We start from the raw sequence: 16,356 nt of genomic DNA, 5'->3' as shown, positions 1-16,356 counted from the left end.
AGTGCAGGACTGTCGAATGTATACTGTGTTTGTACAGCTGGTTAAGGGAAAGTTTCTCTGGAGCACGACTTTCCATAACGTCCTCTGTACAAGTGAAGTGCTGGATGTTTGCCTTGAGATTAATGACGTCCTTCAGGCCTTTGTCCCCCTCCATGACAAACCTTAAAGTGATCTCTTCTCAACCGACAGCCGGATGAAAACCGGGCATCAATGGTGCCACAAAGGCAGAACCCAAATGTCCGGCCAGCAGACTTGTGGACTACATGGACACGTGCCCAGAAAGTCAATGAGGGGCCATGGGCGGTCCTAATCCACAAATCATCAAGTTTGCAATGGGCCTCAGGCGGACTTTCTGCAGACTTTCACACAGGCGGACTGGGGAGAGAAGTGATGTGAAAGACATTATTAATAATAACAGTGAAGCAATGTACACTTGCCTTTTTTAATGTGTACAGTGAATTCATGTCTTGAGCAAAGCTTTGCACATAGTTAATATTTATAGGCTTAATAATAATAATCATAATCATAATAAGCCTTCACCTTTCTAATTAGCAATGGTTTGTTTTAATAATTCTACAATAAATAATGCTCAGCAGTTCAGTTTTGATGCAAATGTAATACAAAATAGTGTCAAACCTAAAATTCTATATACTGCAATGCAGCATCTCTTACGAGAGATAAAGAGCCGTTGAAATAGGTTACAGGGTTAGAACAAGTTAAATTCATCTCCTTAAAAAAACAAAATAGGGGTCTGAAGTCCTGTCGCAGAGCATCTCCCTCATGTCACAGGATGCGGCAAGGTTATTCACCCACAGACTAAACTCAGTCTCGTCGTAATGACAATGTATGTATCAGCGCTGTCTGGTTTTGTTCTGTGTGTGTGTGTGTGTGTGTGTGTGTGTGTGTGTGTGTGTCACAGTGTCTGGATATATGTTGCAGTCTCATTACCAAGATTTAAGGCTGTGTCTTCATATCTGCAGTGTTTAGTATCTACGTTACTATGTTTACTACCATTCTGTAGTAAAAACGCATGTTCTGTCTCAAAATCTGGATATTGATAATAGAAGCATAATAATACAAATTAAAAAAAGGTCTAAATCAGTCTCTGGTGGAATAAATTCGATCACAGATTGGTTTGAGAACAAATTGGATCATTGTTTTTATGTAAATGTGTTCTTGACACAAAACGCCAGACCTGAGGCAGACCTAGGTACAATCAGAAACAATGATTTCTGGCAGAGAAAAACCCAACACCCGGTGGAAGAGGAGGTAAAGACAGGGAGATAGGATGGAAACCACAATGTCAGGAAACCCAATGCCAGCATCACAAGGCAGGCCCTTAGATAAAACTCCCCAGGTAAAAGAAAATGGGACCTAGAGACTGACGTCAGGCAGAGCGGGCTGACATGGAAACGGCTGTAAAAGATAGCTTAACACAGATAGCAAACTGCTCTATGAAAAGGAGGGATAGACAAAAAGTAAGAAAAAGACGTTTGATATAAACTTTAGATGGCTTTAATATGATTTTACCTTACAGCCTTCTTTCCAATGGATGGTTCGACTCTACCCTCATCACACGACTATCCCCAGCCTATTTATTCACTCAATTCATAAGCAAACAGGAACGGCATTCGACTATATCAGTAGGTATACACTACTCCTCCCTTTCAATGAAGTGCTTCCCTCCTTTGTTTGTTTTAGTAAAGGAGTCAGCTCTAAGAGTAACGAACTGTCTTTATCAGTTATGGCATCTGTGGAATCTGGTTTCTTCAATAACAAACATCAACAAGTATACAAAGCTTAGCCAATAGGAAAACGATGTGTCATGGGTCCTCACTCTTGACATGTATACCTAGTTTGAATGTGTTTTTTGTTTATTGTTCTGCTTTCAGTATGAATGATGGGTGCTTGGTGTGTTTTGTCTATTTTCCCCCTTCCCCCCTCCTGTCTTCCATCCAGCTTCCACTTACCTGATCCTAATCAACTATCAGCACACCTACCCAGCAATCAAGCCAGCTCCAGTGTGTAAGCCTGCCGCAACAGCCAGTCTCTGCCGGATCGTTACCGTACCGGTTTTGCAAACTAGCATTTTGCCAGTCTGTACTAGTCCGTTTGCCTTTTTGCCTTTGCCTGCCTGCCTGCCTGCCAACCGGACGTATTTTCTAACACCAGCTCTCCGTGTTTTGAGGGGAATCTGACAGCCTGTTCCCTGCCTCCCTACAACTTACCTCAGCCTACCTTTTGTTGAATAAAACTACTTACCATCCCGGCATCTGCGTTTCCCAGTGTCTGCTCTTGGGTTCAGTTCAAAAGCCTGACACGATGACTCTTTTGGGTGTGTGCTTAACATAACAAGGCTAACTGTACATAACAAACTCGGTGACAGCTGAATCACACAATGGTTAAGAGACAATTAACTAATTAATTAACAGCCCCCTGAGGTGGATCCAAGTGTTACCAGAGAAAGGGATAGGTGGCAGTAATATTAAAAAGAAATTAACTCAGATATACACACAGAAAGTAACGAAAGAAACTAATAAAATCATTTCGATAATCTCCTCAGTGTATCTAAATGCTGCTAAAACCACAAGAAATAAAGAGTGAAAAAATGGATATTTATAGAGACGTCTATGTAGCCACATTCCTTAACTCCCAGCATGCCCTGCTTCTGTCTGCTGTAATATTCTCTGTGTCTTCAGTCCAGGCAGCGCCAGAGGTGACTGAACTGAACTCTACTATTTGACTGCCAGGTAAGTGCTCGGTCAGCCCTTAAGGGAATAAAGCCGCGCAGCATCTCACTGAATATTGTTCAGAACACTTTACTAAAACCTGCTGAGGAGCCGGGGTGGAGAGATGCCGTGTTGTTAGAAATGCTTCAAATCACTGCTTAGAAAAAGATTATCTTAAAGTAGCAGTTTTTATGAAAGGAAAGGTGGGGACCTCGGTATAGGAAAGTCAAGGTCACATGAACCTAAAATAAAAACCAAAAGTTGGCTCACATGAACATTTTCTCAACCCCTGTATTAAGGCACAGAAAATATGTCTTATAAGAGATAAACTTGACAATATTACAGCAGTTGTTGTGTCTACCAGTGTGTGTGTGTGTGTGTGTGTGTGTGTGTGTGTGTGTGTGTGTGTGATGTTGAAGCATCCACAACTACAAGGTGTAATTATGGTGTGCAATTAACCAGATCTAAGGCTGCGTCTAGTCTGTTTACTTGCTAGGTTACTTTGCCTTTCTACCTTTCTGTAGAAAAGATTCATTTTATATCTCCACATGATATTGCAACTTGTGATGAATGGTATAAATCATTCTCTGGAAGAAATTAAATCAGTGACATTACCCATATTTGTTCTGGATTTAATGTTTAACCTGAAACAGTTTGGCCACAATGTTGAAAGTACAAACATTAATTAACAGCTACCTGTGGCGGATCCAAGTGTTACCAGAGGAAGGCTTAGGTGGCAGTAGGCTTTGAATCTGGATCTTGTTTGTCTAAGTTGTTTATGCATTGCTATTTCAAATGCGTCTGGGCGTAGTATTGATAAACACATTGTTTATTGAACTGAATACTGAATATGTATTTTACTGCTGCAACCTCCTAATGTAAATACACATAAGCATACACCTAGATTTTCTTTGTATGAATTGTGCTCACACAAACACCCAGAGGACCAAAATAAAATAAGCTTGTCCAAGTGCATGAAAATAGCTGGACCTATATAATTTATACAAGTCATATATTTATTTTTTATACTTTCTCCATTCAGAAATTTAAAACAAACAAGCCTTACAAGGAAGATGACAGGGTTTTCAGCTCTGCAAGAGAACACGCTGTCCTCTCCTATTCTGCACACTGCATGGCAATGGGATGCAAGTGTGCACATTCCGTAAAATAAAACTGACAAGAAAAGGGGGCTTGTTCCTTATAAAATATTGAACCCACACGAGTGGAGTTGTTCTTCATCTTAAGAAAATAAAACCGTTTTAATATAATATTCACCTCGCAGCAATTTAAGCACTGTTCCTCACTTTGAGGGTAAAAAGAGGCAACAGCACGAGGTCCGCTTAGCATTTGCGGACAAACAGACCTCAGCGTGAGCCGAGGGGTCAAGAGATGTTATAGATTCCTGAATTAATTTGTGAACTTGTCTGATGTTCAGACCAGGTCTTCCAGGACGATGTGAACAGAGCATGAATAAATGCAAATACAGTGTGAGCTCCATGAAGGCAAAGTGAGAAAAACACATTTCTCAGCAAGGTATTACAGGAGGGAGACACTTTTAGAAACGGGCTGTACTTCAAAATTGAAATGGATGCTGTGTGTGTGTGTGTGTGTGTGTGTGTGTGTGTGTGTGTGTGTGTGTGTGTGTGTGTGTGTGTGTGTGTGTGTGTACTTTCACTACTGGGGCCCAGAATTATTAATGAATATTTATGAATTTTATTTTTTGGGGCTAACACTACAAAATCCTACTCTAGATAAGAGCCCAAGGCTGCGTTCAGACCGGCAGTAAGACGCATCCCTCTCATACATTTGAAATGAGTCAGAGCAGCAGGCATGTCAAACAAGCAGCGAGCTTCTGTGCTAAAAAGTCAAGTAGGGCTGAACCATAGACTGTACAGTCTATGGGCTGAACGATTAAATGCATTTGCGATAATATCGCGATATGACAAAACGATATTTTCCAACCGCAAAGGCTGCGATTTGACTGGTCACGTGATCTGGTCACGTGACTTGCGAGCGAGCCGAGCGGAGCCGAGCGAAGCCGAGCAGGCAGGGAAAGAAGTCAACGCTGCGCTTGAACCTATTGCACAATGGCCTCAGGCTCGTCAAAAGAGTGCACGGCTGGAAGGTTGGTGCCAAAGAGGGGCGGCACGTCAGTTGTGTGGAATTATTTTGGCTTTAAAAAGGAAGATGCTGCGCAACGTCAGGTATTGTGCAGAACGTGCCTCGCTACTGTTGCTACCTCACGAGGTTCACGATTGTAATCACGATTGATTTATTGCTTGTGTTTGTTGAAAAATACATGGAGAGGACCTTGAAAAAATAATCGCATATTAAATCGCAATTGCAATATTGAGGAAAAAAATCGCAATTAGATTATTTTCCAAAATCGTTCAGCCCTAAAGTCAAGCCTACAGTAAACAGCATTTCCTCAAAGGACCACTTGCTGGCCGGCTCCAAAAGGGAGTCGATGTTCATAGACACACACACACTCCCCGCTCCCTGTCCTGAAATGCCTCCATTGAACTGCTTTGTTCACTTCCATAACATAATGACCTCATGATGTAAGACTTGCGCTTCTAATGGCTAGCGCTCCAACACTTTGTACGTGATAGGCTAAGGGGTGGGACATCTCTGCGACAACAGAGCCGACCAGCTAACCAATCAGAGCAGACTGGGCTCTGGTTTCAGACAGAGGGGGAACGGAGGTGCTGCATCACAGGCAGCATGAGAAAAATAAATAGCTTTTTGAACATTAAGCATGGAAACATGTCCCAGTAGAGAGAAAACATAAAAAAAATATGAACCTGAAAATTAGCATCATATGGCCCCTTTAAAAAATCCCAACTTGACAGCAGAAAGAAACGTTTACAGTCCAAACAAGACACTGTCAACTAATGTTCCTATTCAGAACAACAGCATAGGGAGTGAATGTTGTATGTAATTTATCCATGTAAATTAAATTAAAGCTTAAAGTTAAGCGTTATAAAAGGCCAAGAAGTTCAACCTGACTTCTTCTTCTACACAACTGGACGTTATTCCGAAAATGTCTGGTTTTGAAATGAAATCAATGTGAGCACACACTCCTGATGGATGCCTTTGCAACAACAATGCCGTATTTCAACTGTTTACCTCACGATCATGTGACATAAATAATAAGAAAGTTGTTTGTTTCTTAAAAGCACAACATCTGTGCTTCTTCTTCAGGGAGTCGGTGTGATAGACTCTGATCGTTTCAAGCAAACCAAACTTTGACTCTGCTGCGTGAAGAAGGGAAGACACTGACAGTATAGACATTCTGTTCAAATCCTGCTGTGTTTACATAATCCAGTTCAACATAAGGACTTTTTAAATTCCACTTGAAAAAAAAAAGGAGCAAATTATATACTTAAACTTTGCTGAACAGATTTTGAATATTTCATGAATCCCACAGAGAGTCTTTTGAGCTCTCACATGCACAGAATAGAATGAATTCATTCCCAAGCCAGACGAAAAGGTGTAAGCTTCTGAAGCAGCTAAGAAGTGTTTAATCTCACCTTTTCAACTGCGATGTACGAGACCGAGATCACACCAATGTAAATTAACCATCTGATCAACACCATGCTTACACAGAGCAAGGCACTATCATACTGTACTTGCCTCAGACTCATCGTGGCTGCATCAGTTAAAAGAAATGAATGTCTGCAGTTTAATTCTACAAATGGAAACTGTTACAGTTATGCAGAAGCACTTAATATTGGATATACAGGGTGCCATGATGTTATGAGGTTACACTGAAGTATTGTTGTGCACTAGCCAATCCTAAAATTAAATACCCTGTCAGATGTTTGTTTAAGGGTCGTGAACATACAGCTCCGGAAAAAATTAAGAGACTACTCCACACTTTACCTAAATCTTTATCTGTACATGTATGGCAGGCATTCCAGTTTCGGTTGAATTCCAACACACATTCCTCTTCAGTATGATTGTTATCCTTGTCTGCGCCCTTATGCATGTTGCAAAAAGAGGTGCTGTTATGCAAGATGTTCTTGATCTGACAATAAAGTATTAAACACACACACCGTATTAAGCGGCTATGTTGAATTTTCGATACTGATTGGTCAATTTGGACCTTTCACTAACTCGCTGCTAAGCATAACATGACCGTTACTGGGGATCAAGGGACTATTTGCAGTCATATCAATCCGCAGACAGAAGTCCGGTTGATTTAACCTCAGCTGTGGACAAACACTAGTTTTTTCTCCATCCAAAAACTATGAAATACATTTTGAATATTCACTTTTATATATATTTGTGGAGAGCACAACACTTTGGATTTGAGATGGATTAACTGTCCCCAGAATAGAGACCAACAAAGTAAACAACAACAACACAGTAACATGGTATGGACTGTCTAAAGACTGGTAAATGGAAAAGAACGTGTGAACAGACTTGGACAGTTACAGAAGACTCGGTCAGGGCTGCTTTTCATTTTAAGATACGTCGCTGTTGCCGTAGTGCCTAAAATCGTGAATAAAATCAAGTCATGTCTTTGGTTTATTTAGTTTGCAGCCATGTAATAAGTATAACGTGCTCCGTGTCGGGATCCTGATCACCCTGTTGGGAGTTCTTCTTTCATTAATGACCGCCTCGCTGCACATTATCCCTTACATACCGTATCCTATCCTATCTCATTCTAGGGACTGCTGTTCTGTGATGATATGAAACTTCACAGCCGGTGTAAGGCCACTCATTCTCTTGTCATATAATGATTCAAATATGTGTGGTTCAGATCAGACACGAGTAAAGACAGATTAAAACCAGGACATCAGAAGTCGATTGAAGTCTTAAACCGAAGGGAGAACATCGAGTTACAAAGAAGAAGCATATGTGGAGTATAAATGCTTCTCTCTCTCCTCACTTAATGAACCCCCTGCTACAGGTCCACAGCGCTTTAGCCTCGGGAGTCAATGAGGTTATTACCGACTAGGACATCAGACTTCACCCTGTGTAATTATACTACCAGCGTCCGAGCTCTCCGAAGGCTCCGCTGCACTTCATCACATCTTAAAACCCTAAAGTGCAGCTGTTAAGAATAGCCTGTAGACTGAACGGCTACCTAAGCCTCTATAAATGAGCAACTGAAAAGAGGACGCTGCCAAAGCTAAAGCACTGTCTTGTTGTGCAAAACAATCAGGTGTAACTGTTTTATCCAAGTACCTCTGGGTTTCATTTGTGTCTGTGTTAGCCATAGTTTCAGGAGGAGAGGACAGCAAGACAGGGCTGCTGATATACTGTATCTTCGTTTATATAACATTTACTTTCCCTGATGGATGCAAGTATTACTTCCAAAGAAAAAAGCTCATACTTCAGGGGTTAAACTCTGCCTATATATCCTGCTAGCCCTAATCCTGCCTCTGCCTTAGCATGAGCACATAATGAAAGGCTTCCTCCTCCCTTCACTTCCACCACTCACCTTCTTTCCTTCCCCCACATATGCCTTATTATGTGTCCTACATTTACTGTGGTGCTGTGCATGCAGATGTTAAGTGCACACCTCGCTCCACTGACTGTCTACGTTTATGTGTGTTTGCTCCAATTTCTGTCGTTTTTGCTTTACCCACGCAAGAACAGAATGAATATTGCATTCACTGCTGCCTCTCTGTCCGTGTGAGGGAACGTGTGTAGCTTCAGTACTGGGGCTCTGCATGCCAGTCTTTGTGTGGAAATGTGACTACCAGAAGTAGATCAACCGGCTCCTCACCACTGGCACCTAGCATGTGGAGCTGAGAACACACTGCAAGCGAGGCAGCTCATTCCAGCCATCCGACTGCCTGCCAATCACATACGCTAGTGCATGCAATCGCATGGGTGCACACACGCATACAGATGCACAGACCAGCCTTGGAAACCTAAAGTAAAAAAAAAAGGGCTACAAATACACCAGACCACAAGGCTCAGTTTCCCTTCTACTCATAAGAGAAGGGGCTTAAAGGAGACACAGAGCATGCCACTTGTGTTTGAACCGAAAAGAAAAGGAAATCCAGGCATGCCTAGTTCTGCAAACTACAAATCAACTTGCCAGGACTTGTATTGTAATGCAGGTCCACTTCAATGTTCCTCTCCACCAGTATTCTGGCACCGCTTTCAGGAAGGTACATTTTAAAACATGAAGTGTTAGATCAAATTACATTTAGCTTACGCATTGTTCCAAATATAAACAAAATCAATCATGAGGACAGGAACCCAAGTTGTTGTATAAACAGGTAGTGTCTACGGAGGAGGTTTAAATACTTTCCAGTCTGTTCATTTACTGGATCCCTAAACTGAGGTTTGAAAGCAGAAACACACCTGCCGGCGTGATCCAGCATTAGAATAAACATATTGATGTTAAAGAAATTAACAACAATTTACAGGCAAAAATTGTGATATTTCAGTTTCTTTTTTTAGGTAATTCCTTATTTTTCAAAAACTACAACATACTATGTGTACTGTCCAGAATCCAGCCAGCTTGATGCAACACAATATTCCTTTGAAGTTGTGTTTTTGTCCACCAGGAACAAAGTCAAATATCCTCTTTCTTTTGGCTCTGATTTTACAAACTCCAGGGGGAAATATTTGACTCTAAAGCTGCTAAACGCTATGTTCTCCAGCCACTCACTCACTCTGCTTTTTTGAGACTAAAAAAAGGTTGGAAACAGTGGGTTTACCACAGCATTTCTCCTGAAAAGTAATAACCTGATAGAAACAAGGCTGATGATAGTGGTAAGAGTGAATCAAAGTAGTAAAGTGTGGGGCCGTAAAAGCGGGGTGAAAGGCAGTAAAACACTAAAAAGGGAAACTGCTGATGATTCTGTGTGGGCTCATCAGCATAAAGGAGCCCTTTAAAATGACACAAAGGAATTTGACCCATCGTTAAAACGTTTGAAGTTTCTGATCTTGAAGCGAGGATTCCTCTGGTTGGGTGTATCTGATGTCTGGTTTGTGGCAACTTCAACAGTATCCTCCTGGTTCACCTTTCAACTGTCCAACACCCAGCAACGTGTGTCAATAAACTTGTTTCACCCTCTTCACCTGCACTACCTCTGCAGCAAAGAAGAAAAAAGATATATGTTTCATAAGCTCTCTCTCCATGTGATACTCACATAAAAAATATCAGATCATGGTCTTGATTTTTTGAAATGATCAAAAGAAAAACAAGACCTTTGATCCTGTTTCTCTCTGGGTGGTATAGCAGAATCATGAGGGATGGCTTCATGCTGTTGTAATACCGGGTCCAGCAAGGTCAGAGCAGAAAGTACTAACTCCATTAAAGACTGATCCCGCTGAGGCAGATTAGGTCTGTCCTGTCCCCTGCTATCCCCCTTCAACCGCAGTACCGATTATATCAGCGGAGCAAAAATGTCTATTTCTGCAAAGGTGTGCTTAGACACTCATTAATCTTCCTCTCAAAGAAGCGACTACACACGATCACGGCCAAGAGGAGCAGGGAAGCAGAAGTCTCTCTCAATCACCTGCCACAGTCAATCTGCTGTAGAAACTCACACCTGAACCACAATGCGGAGAGGAAACGAAGGGTTCTATACATGCTGCAACCATGTACACACAATGAACGTTGAGATCTACAATACTGACGTGACACCTGGGCACATTAACACACATCTGGACAAGGTCTCTGCACTACCAATTAGCCCCTCTACTTCTATCAGAGCAGCATGTGAAGTGTGTGTGTGCCCTGTAATTACCAGAGAAGAGGACGTGTTTCATTTAAAAACCAGCACTTCCGAAACGGCCCTTGAGAAAAAACAAGCATGTGACTCATTCACAGTGACAAGAGAAAGTCAAATCGGCCATCAAACATCCTGTGGCTGTCCGGTACCTAAACAGGAGGCAGATTTAAAAGGGTTGAATCTAACAACACTGTACTTGAAAAACACTTCACGACTCACAGTCATGCATTAACCTCCACTTTAAGAAGAAAGGACATCCGACAAAAAACTTGGAGCGAGGATGAGTTGAACCATCCTGACCTTCCAAGCACATCCTATTCTGATAAATCACACAGAGCAGCGGTTCTTGATGACAGGCTTTCACGGTGCATAGAGCCCTCTCCAATACAGCCTGCCAACAGCAAGGTCCTATGAAGGAAATGCAGCTCTACACCTCACATTATGGCCTATAAATACAGCTGGGAGATCCGACACCCACAGCGAGCGGGCGTTTGATGTGAGAATGTAGCGAAAGTCCACTTAAAGCTCATTTCCCTGTCTGTTCTTCTTCTAGTGGAGGCTGAATGGTCATAACAACGCTTGTACCATCAGACTGCATGACTAGCCAACCCTCGAACACTCAGAGTGAGCCACTTTACATTTGTGTCTGAACTTGGTACAGATGAATTTGAGAACAAATTCAGGGCTGCAACTAACGATTTATTCTCAACAAATCCAGCAAAAGTTTTTTAGATTAATCGTTTAAATATTGGAAATATCCATCCCTGCTTCGCAAAGTCAAAGAGGATGTCTTTTGATGGCATGTTTTGTCAGTGCAAAACCTAAAGATATTCAGTTGATAAGGGATTTACCAGAGAAAACTCCTTATTTGAGAGGCTGAAAACAGCATATTTCGGCCATTATTGCATTAAAAATTACCTTTACAATTAATTGAATATCAAAATAGCTTACTTATTAATCGTTGCAGCTCTGTTTAAAATGACCATGGCTGCTCATGGGCATTGGAAAGTTGCTGTTACTCAGATCAACAACAGTTCTCTGGTCTATACAGAAAATAATGCCAGATCTGATTAACACGTTAAACAATGCTGGTATTTAAAATAAACATGCTGGCGGGATTTGTTCTTATCAGAGCTTCACACACTGGCTGCGGTATTTGTAAAGAAAATCATGTTTGACTGCCCAGACAACAACTCCACTAATCTACAGCTCTACAGCCATTTCCAGGCAGCTTAACCTCCCTATAATCTGCCTGAACTCGGGACACATACTTCTAAACACAGACTAAGATTAGCAGCCTATCAGAGAATTATAGCGCAACTATGAAAGCGACGCCACAATATAAGCTGCTCATGTCGAATAAGAGCACCATACATCAAACGCAGAGAGCCTAAACTACTCCTCTCAGGAAGTTTACAATCGCGTGGAGACCGATAATAGCCCTGGACGTCCATGTGTTTCTCACGCAGCGCCCTGTCCTCACACACGGCCAGGAGTGAGGGGCACAGCTGGTCCTGATGACTCCAGCACTCCTGCATTTGAAGGCTGGGCTCACATAACTGCTGCTCTGGTCGGTTAGCGCCCATCTGAAATTACACCTCCACCTTCCCAGAGTGCCCTGCCCATGCAATCCTTTCACTCCTCTGTACTTTATCTCCACAGAAGCATCCCGGAACAATTTAATAAGAAACTCAAGCTTTGACCGACAGTATTAAATATGGTTGTAACTAAAAAAAAGACCTAAACGTTTTAAGAGCAGTTATGATATTAAGCACTGAAGTTTGACACAGTAAGATGAGAAAACCATACATTTATTATATGTAAAGCATCTACCAAACTAGAAATCTGCCCAAGGAGTATGTGGAGACTGAAAACAGAGCCAAAAGAGCACAAACATTGGAGTTACATTGATCCGCTGAGCAGAAACAAATATTAACGTTGCTTTGAATTGTTTGTTAACAAGTTCAACATAACTGATTATGTGTCAATGGTGTTCAAACTTGTATCCAATTCTCCAAGTTTCCATCATTTACTTTAATACAGACATGCAGATAAAACTGCATTGTAAGTTTCCAAACATTCTTCTGACTAGGGACTTCATCCAATGGTTAAATTAATTTTGCCATGATGAAAAAGATGTCTGACTCAGTCGCTGATGAGATGATTCGTTGCACATCTGTTTTTCAGAGACAGAAAGTCTGCATCCCTTTACAGTCTGAGTGCGCATGGTAAAGAAATGTGTCCTTGAATCATAACTCCCGGTTTTTTCCGTAGGGCAATCTGTTTTCCATTTTTCCCATCAATGCTATAAGGTCAATCAGTCACACACTTAACACTGAAACATTATGAGGAAATACTTTTAATTTTAAACCTTCAACGTCTTTTTCCTTGTTAAGTATCCATGTAACTATTGGGAACACAATTATAAAATGAAAACACCTCACTGGGGTTTATATTATACTTCACCTGATTAAAAATATCTCCTCACTGCACAGACTTTTACATAAATAGCTCCCCGTTCAGACTTCCTGCGGTGCGATGCTAATCAGAGCAGTCAATCTTTGACTAACTAGTTACCTCCGTTACTGGGTCATCACTGACAGCAATTATGCATTTCATCAATCAGTATTTTTAGAACAGCAGCACTTCCTCTATGGCACTTCGTAGCTTAATAAAAATCGACCTCCCAAAAGGTATTTTCAAGCCACTATTTGTTGGGTTAACAATGGAGATTCTAACAGTGTTTTCATATGGGTCATAGTCATATATTGCTCATCATTGCTGTTATATTTGCACCGGCCCAGCTGGCAGCATCTGCACCGCTGTGTACATCAATTTTACAATAAATCAGTAAGGTTGCAGGGGTATGGATGAACTGAGAATCAAACATAAACTAAGACTGCACAACATCTATATTTAAATTTGTATTGCCACTACATTAAACACATTGCAGGGATTTTCTTCAGTTAAATTAAGGAGAAAATCAGTAGAAAAACTGCACGTCAAAACGATGAGTTTTATTTGAGTTCAGTTAATGTATTTTTTTAATTTAACAAGAAATTTGTTTTCAGGAAGTACACTGAATCAGCAAAGAGTGTATATATATATATATATATATATATTTGTTTTTTTAATCAAACCATATTCAATAATCTATCGCATATTTTTCCTATATTGAGCAGCCCTTCCATGAACATACACCATCTCATCTCAGTGCAGTCTACAGCATGTGTTTTTGTACTTTATGTTTAATGCATCTTCAGGGAATATGGATGTTACCTTCCATCCTGTGATCTTTATTGTAGTTTTAGCGGCTATCTTTGCTTTAAGCAGCCGAGCCTGGTTGGTGTTCACATGGATATGCCTGGTGATGAACACCATAGGACAAAATAATTTTGCTGCTTAAGTGCAAACAACGTTTTTCGTAGAATCCTTTTGTTTTTTTTGGACAATACTGAAAACAAAAGCTGCTGAACACACTGCCAGTAACTCCTAAGTGAAACAATTGCTATATTTTGTCCAGAACTGATATATTTGGGAGGAAATTGTGACAAAATAGTGTCTGTGTGGAAAATGGCTGCATGGTCTGATGTTTCGCCATTGTATTAAGGAAGTGGCATATTGTTAGTGCACACAAAGGAAGCAGCTCACACACCTGTACTCTGTCTGCACACACAGAGGGAGGCTGCCTTGTTCGAGACAATAAATATCCAGCTGCAGAGACAAAAAAGTGCGAGCCAGTGTGTTTGTATAAAAACAATGATGCAGATGTTCTGAGAAACTTCACACATTAATGGTGGTTATGTTCATTTATCAGGTATTTATTAGGACGTGTATGCATTATGCATCGTAATGGTGGGTAGCAACATTTATAGTTCTCTTACTGGAAAAACTAAAATTGTCCTGGCAGAGAAAAGATAAATAATTTAGCTTTGGTTTTATATAATGCGTGTCCTTTCCGCCGTACCCTGGTGGTTAAAAACACTGTGCACTAAATTCTGTCCCCGTCACATCCTCGCAAAAGCTTTGAAACGCTGAGTGAACATAATTATTCAACAGCTGCACACACAAACAAAATGACACTTTCCTGACGCAATGTCACTATAACCTGGAGAGAGGTTTGGTGATTTTTCCTCCTCTTGTGCTTTTTTGCTGAAGAAATTTCAAAAGACAGGCTAGCGCCTTTGATTTCAACGGACTTAAGTGAAGTGTGAAGTTGAGTGTTCTTATTGTAATGAGTTTTAGTCTACCCTCGACCCCTGCTGCTGTTTCTGAAGGTGATATGCTCATGAGTTTTGTTGACATTGAGATAAGTCTCCACAGTTCAGAGTGCTAAATTTCAATTTTACTGATATCTGACAACTTACACTATAAAACCCCCACACACCCAAAAATATGTTATTTATATCTGCTTTCTAAAAACTTTCCACTTCCCCTTCATTGCGTTGTGTTAAGGCGAATGTAGAACATATTTCATTGAAACAACTAGGTCCCAAATCTACAATGTTATCTGCTTTGTCATAAAGAGGAAATTGCTCCAAACAACAGACTGCTTCAGTCAAAAAGTGGTGAAGCTATGGATATGAAAGTGCAGGGATGTGAAATAAACCCATTTCATAAACACTCGTCATAAAATGAACTTTGAACACAAGCCCATTAATCATGAGAAAAAGAGAAGCACATGCATGCATGCATGCATGCATGCAAACTCCCTTATCAAATATCAATGTAACAGTATAGGAATCAGTGGGATGAATAGGAAACATTATGGTGCCTTCATGGTATTAATATGCCTTCCACATTTCTTCCCCTGAAGCTCTTTTCTTGTCTTGGGTTTGCTGTTTTGTATGGAGAAGTTGTCACACCATGTGCATGAAGCTGTTTAACAAAACTAAGTGTCAAGGGAACAATAAACCTCTGCATCTTCTCCTCAAGTTAGAACAGCGTGCAGGCCTGCCTACACTGAGCTGTGAATGAACTCTTCACTGTGGAGAAACCACCATTTATATGGGGGGGGGGAGGACCATCAAGATTAGCGTCATTATCTGCTGATCCACATCAAAATGAACTGGATGTGTCTACAAAGCTCCTAATATTTATTAAACCCAGTGTTAGTGTTGAGAGCCGCGGAAGGGGCAAACAGTGTGATGATCATCGCGATCCGGGTAAAGTAACGCAGACAAAGGATTTTCTACTACATGTTTCATTCGCAAATTTGATTTAAGATAAACCCCACATAGGCTATTGAAGCCCCATTTTAGGCAAACATCGTGCATGCACATCACCCCCCTGTGCCTGCACAAAGCGCGCTGAAGCAGCAGATGAAGATCTGTATTGAAATGCTGCAGAAAAAAAGCGAACAAAGCCTTACCTTAAAAACTGAGTCGCTCCTCGCTGGATGCTGCTGCTGTCCGGCAGTTCATGGTGCTCCGGTCCGCCTTGTTGCACATGGGGCTCGGGCTTTTGGTTCGCCTCTGCTCTCCGTCCACGGAGGAGATAAACACTACTACGCCGAGCGGAGGACTGTGTTGTCTGTCACTCTGTTGCTGGCCTTTTTCTTGCATCCACATCCACTCAGTTTGAGGGGCGGAGTCAGAGTGATTGTGTGGCTCTAGGTGGCCTGGAAGTGAGGGAAGGAGGAAAGGAAGGGAGGAGAAGGAGGCTGTATTGATGTTGAATGTGATACCTTCCTGGCAGCAGGCAGAGACACAAAGAGGAACGAAGAGATATTTACATATTTTAGGTTGAAGAACTGCTCAGATCCTGTACTTCAATACAAGTAGAATTACTAGAGTGTAGTAATACTCTACCGGCAGTCTCAAGTAAATGTACAAAAGCATCAAAATATAGTTAAGGTACCAACAGTTCAAATACTAATTATGCAGATTGGCCCATTTCAGAATCATTTGTTATGTGTTGAT

General features: G+C 41.2%; 1 protein-coding gene across 4 annotated transcripts in view; it reads right to left on the bottom strand.

Moving 5' to 3' along the window:
• Positions 1-15,999, bottom strand: part of st6gal2a (ST6 beta-galactosamide alpha-2,6-sialyltranferase 2a) — a 48,726-nt gene extending 32,727 nt beyond the window's left edge. For 2 of the 4 annotated variants that reach the window (XM_063888035.1, XM_063888040.1), the window contains exon 1: positions 15,807-15,999. The gene's annotated coding sequence lies outside the window, so the exon portion shown is untranslated. Of the gene's footprint in view, positions 1-161; positions 376-1,530; positions 1,682-15,806 lie in introns of those variants that run through there. The other 2 variants (XM_063888036.1, XM_063888037.1) reach the window with 2 other exon arrangements.
• Positions 16,000-16,356: the final 357 nt, after the last annotated feature.

This window comes from Eleginops maclovinus, chromosome 7 (assembly GCF_036324505.1).
Source record: "Eleginops maclovinus isolate JMC-PN-2008 ecotype Puerto Natales chromosome 7, JC_Emac_rtc_rv5, whole genome shotgun sequence".
In the NCBI taxonomy this organism is placed as follows: Eukaryota; Metazoa; Chordata; class Actinopteri; order Perciformes; family Eleginopidae; genus Eleginops; species Eleginops maclovinus.
Note: the sequence above shows the minus strand (reverse complement) of the source record. Positions and strands in the feature narration are given on the sequence as shown.